The sequence below is a fragment of the Nematolebias whitei genome, chromosome 13, assembly GCF_014905685.2.
Source record: "Nematolebias whitei isolate Nwh7 chromosome 13, NemWhi1, whole genome shotgun sequence".
Taxonomy (NCBI): Eukaryota; Metazoa; Chordata; class Actinopteri; order Cyprinodontiformes; family Rivulidae; genus Nematolebias; species Nematolebias whitei.
The window spans coordinates 36,290,555-36,295,788 of NC_056510.1; positions in this window are offsets into that span (position 1 = coordinate 36,290,555).

Sequence of the window (5,234 nt, forward strand, 5' to 3'; positions counted from 1 at the left end):
AAAAAAAAAAAAAAAAAAAAAAAAAAAATTTTTTTTTTTTTCCCCCCCCCCCCCCCCCCCCCCCCCCCATTCAATTTGAATATCATGTTTCAGTTCTGTTGAGCTGAGGTCCAACAGCTTCTCTTACATAACTTGTCAGCTCCTGTTGCTCTGTGATATGTTTTTTCCTTTGTGACATTCATCTGCTGTTATTATTAAAAAAAATTGTGTTTTTCTTCTGGAGCCTGCCTTTGTGTCTGGACTTTAACATGCTGGTAATAAAATGCTTAAAAAATAAATTTAAAAAGGAAACTCCCACAGATGAGTGCACGTATGGATGAATAAATACTAATATTACAGAAAGAAGGTGTGGTAAGAAAAAAAAACTGTTCCTAAAAGTTGTGAAATCATAACCTATTCACATTAAAGTAGATGATATCATTGAAAAACACAAGGAGGCTCGTGTAAGTAATTTCTCGCATAAATCTGTAGGTTGAAATCCCCTCATGTTTCTGACTGGACTGGACTCTGGACTTTCCAAAAATCTAGGGACTCCCCTGTTTGCCTAAATTTCAAACAAAAAGGGAAGAACTTCCTTCCTTCCACTTAGCGGCAGAATATTCAGGTGAAAATGCACTGCCTCTCAGCTCATCAAGTAAATGTCACTAAGTGCGCATTTATATCTCACTGTGGAAATAAGCAATCAAGCTGTCTAAAAACACCGTTACAGCTATATAGAGGAAAATGGAATTTACATGACATTTCAAAACAGCTTGTAGGCTACTCACTCATTTACTTTTTGCTTGTCTCACAGAGTCTTTTTCTCGGAGCTGTAAATTTACACATTAGACACTTAAAGTGTGAATCATATTCATTTTGCATCATTCAAGAGAAGAAGTACAACACACAAGTTACTTTCTGCATGTGTTGGTGTAGATTCAGATTCATCTGATCCCAGTAAACCCTACTGCTTCAACTATTAGTTGAAAATGTTTTGCCTTCCATCTAAACAGTGTTCATTTTTTCATTAAGATTGTATTTTTTGTTATACTTGTTTGACCAAAATGTGTCTTAGTTTTAAGCATCAGTAATAATTTCAAATTTAGTCAACAATATATAATATAGCCTATTAAATTTACTGGAAATTTATTACGGTTGTTTACTGCTGGGTGCCGTTTGAGTAAAACCAATGACGTGCTGTTGTTCGGCGTATTGTTTTTATTTTTTTATACTATTAGTGCTTAGTGTATATTTAGTTGATGTTTTTCTTAGTTCTTATCAGATCTTATTGCTGTTTTTCTATTTTTCTTTTACATTTTATTGTGGGATGTAACTGGAACTGTGTACATAATCTCATTCAACCACATGTACCACATGTGGTGTGTATGGCAATAAAACTCTCTGACTCTGTAAAGTTACACAGTCAAAAATTAACAGCAATATTTTGGTTTATTTAGCTTTTATTAAGAAAAAAATAAGTTGTTTTTTTACGTCATATTTTCACCATGTTATTCATACATTTATAAATGTCATAGTTCCAAACTAAATATTAAATTTTGAAGATAAATATTTAATTTACAAACTAAATTCTTATTGCAAGTTAAATATTTAGGTGAGATTTAAATATTTATTTAGCAAATAAAATATTTATTTTAGAAATTAAATGTTTAGTTAGGAAATTAAATATTTAGCTTTGACAATAAATATTTAGCTTGGAAATAAAATGTTTAATTTACACCTAAATATTTAGTTTACCAACTAAATATTTAACATGCAAGTTAAGTATTTAGTTTGTAAATTAAATATTTAGTTTGGAACTGTGACATTTATAAATGTATTAATAACATGTTGAAAATATGAAATATAAAAAATGCCCTATTTTTTCTTATTAAAGGCTAAATAAACCAAAATATTGCTGTTAATTTTTGACTGTATAACTTTACAAACGGCACCCTATAGTTTACTTCCAAGTTTCCCAATAATTATTTTAATTTCCAATAATTATTTTAATCGATATTTACATCTAGATAAAAGCTTAATATGTAGGTCTAAAAAAGTTAAATCTGGTCCTCTGGACATCAAAAAAAAAATTGAAATAAAAAAAAAAATTGTAGAAAAGTTTCGTCTTTCATCCGAAAGACTTTCTCAGTCTGAGGTGCTGTATTCAGCTCAGTCTTATAAATATCTGGCGTCTGTACTCATCCCTTTAGTTGGCAGCTCAGAACACCACATACAGAACACCATGGACTTTGTGGATAAGGTGAGGGATGTCATCATGGAGACTGATGAAACAATGGTCTCTTTTGATGTCACATCACTCTTTACGTGCATTCCTGTTGATGATGCAATAGAGGTGGTCAGTTTAAGATTAAAATCAGACACCAGTCTGAGCAGCAGGACCACGCTTTCCACAGAACAACTGTGTCAACTCTTGAAACTGTGCCTGCAGTCAACCTACTTCACATATGGGGAGCAATATTATAGGCAGAAACATGGGTGTGCTATGGGGTCTCCAGTTTCTCCTATTGTTGCCAACCTGTACATGGAGGAGGTAGAAAAGAGAGCCTTGACGTCCTTTTCAGGGACACCACCAAGTCACTGGTTCAGGTATGTTGACGACACCTGGGTTAAAATTAAATCTCAGGAAGTCCAACATTTTACTGATCAAGTTCACACGAGAAGATGTAAAAAATGGCAGGTTGGCTTTCTTGGACTGTGAGGTCTCAGTCTCTGACAGAGGACATTTGCAAACCGAGGTGTACCGCAACCCCACTCACACAGACCAGTATTTGCAGTTTGACTTCCATCACCCTTTGGAGTACAAGTTAGGAGTCATCGGGACTCTGTATCACAGAGCAGACAGCGTCCCTACTAGCTCAGGAGCCAGGCAGAAGGAGAAATCCTACATAAGACAGGCTCTAGAGCAATGTGGATAGCTTAACTGGGCCTTCCTGAAAGCTGAGAAGAAACCCAAACAGGACTCCAGTCAGCCATCAGGTGAAAAGGAGGAACCCAGACCCAGACCAGTGGTCCCTCCATATGTTGAGGGAGTATCAGAGAAACTGAGACGTTTATTTTCTAAACACAACGTCCCAGTGGCTTTTAAACCCCAAAATACATTACGGCAAAGACTGGTTCATCCCAAAGATCCAGTCCCCCGGCACAAACAGAGTAATGTGTCATGAACCAGAGGCCGGATCGCAAACAACAACAACAACCACTGAGAGGGTTAAAAGATTTATTGAGAAATAAAGTAAAACTCTGGAGTAGGTCCGGTTCTGGACTGGTTCCGATCTTCTGATTGGTAGTTCGAGATTGGGTAGTGTTGTAGTGGCGGGCTGCCAGTAGAAATAGAACTGATGTTAAGGTCCACTGGAACGGAGTCCAACAGGCTTGCAACTAAAAGATAAAGGTTAGTAGATGCAGGGGGGAAGAGACTAATTGGGGAAATGAATCTGTGGGAATCAGATTCAGGAGTAAGGATGAGTTCGTGATACAGAATGAGCTTGACCTTTAATCCGTGATCCAAAAAACAGTCAGAAGGGAAAAGCATAGTTCATACCGTGAAGTCAGTTGTTCAGCAGAAGTATCCAGTTCGTGATCCAAAAAGAGAGTCAAAAAACAAGAGCATGAGTCGGTACCTGATCAGATGAGCAAAAGCAGACGAGGGCTGAGGCAAAAACGTGGTCGTGGTCAAGGCAAGGGTCATGAACGTGATGAGACAATCAATGGAATGCTGGAAAGTCTACTGCTGATGAGATAGGATAGAGAATCTGGCCCAGACTGAGAGGAATGAGTGAGCTTAAGTACTGACTGGACCAGGTGGTGGAGCTGTGGGATAATGAGCGGTGACAGGTGACATGAGTTGAGTGATTACTGAGTGTGCAGCATGACAGAGGAGCTGACAGAGAGCAGAGCTATGACAGAACCCCCCCCTCAAGGTCCGGCTCCTGAAGGACCACCAGGCTGGAGAGGGTTCAGTCGATGAAAGTCTCTAATGAGGGTTTTGTCCAGAATATTGCGTGAGGGCACCCAGGAACGTTCCTCCAGGCCGTACCCCTGCCAGTCTACCAGATACTGGAGTCCTCTCCCCCACCTTCTGGATCGAAGAAGGCGTCGGACCGTGTAGGCTGGGCTCCCCTGAATGAGTCGGGCGGGTGGTGGGAGGTCGGTGGTGGGTCGAAAACGTGGCAGGACAAATGGCTTGAGTCTTGAGACATGAAACGTTGGATGAATGCGCATGGACCTGGGTAACTGTAAGCGAACAGAGACAGGATTGATTATTTTGGTAATCAGAAAAGGACCAATGAAACGTGGTGCTAGTTTCTTAGATTCCACACGGAGAGGAAGGTCCTTGGTGGAGAGCCACGCTTTCTGGCCCACCTTGTACAATGGTTGAGGCGTTCTCCTGCGGTTAGCCCCCCGAACGTACCTTTTGGTGGCCAAAATTAGGGCTCTCCTGGCTTTTCTCCAGACTCGTTGGCAACGTAAAATTGCGAGTCGTGCAGAGGGAACCCGAGCTTCTCTCCCCTGGACTGAAAAAACAGGGGGTTGGAATCCATAGACAACATGAAAGGGTGAAATACCTGATGTAGAGGATGGAAGAGAGTTGATTGCTTGTTCAATCCAAGGGAGGTTGGACGTCCATTTCCTCGGGTCCCCCTCGCAGAGGAGCCGAAGCTTGGTCTCCACCTCCTGGTTGGTACGCTCAGATTGTCCATCCGTTTGGGGATGAAAACCTGACGAGAGGCTGACCGAGATCCCTAGCAGGTTGCAAAACTCCCTCCAGAACTTGGAAATGAATTGGGGACCTCGGTCAGACACAATGTTCTGGGGGAGCCCGTGGAGCCTGAAAACCTCCTTGGCCATGATAACGCTGAGCTCCTTGGAAGAAGGTAACTTGGGGAGAGGAACCAGGTGGACCATTTTAGAAAAACGGTCCACAATGGTCAATAACACTGAATTACCTTCAGAAGGGGGTAATCCAGTCACAAAGTCCATAGCAATATGTGACCATGGGCGTGAAGGAATTGGCAGGGGTCGTAGCAGTCCGGCAGGTGGGCGATTGGAAGACTTGGCACGATTGCATTCGGGACATGACTTGACAAAGTGCTTGGTGTCCTCCGTAAGCGTAGCCCACCAGAATCGGGCGCGAATGAGTTGGAGGGTCTTGGTGATTCCTGGGTGACAGAACAACTTTGATGAATGGCATAATTCAAGAACCTCTTTTACCTTTTGATTGGGGACAAACAGGC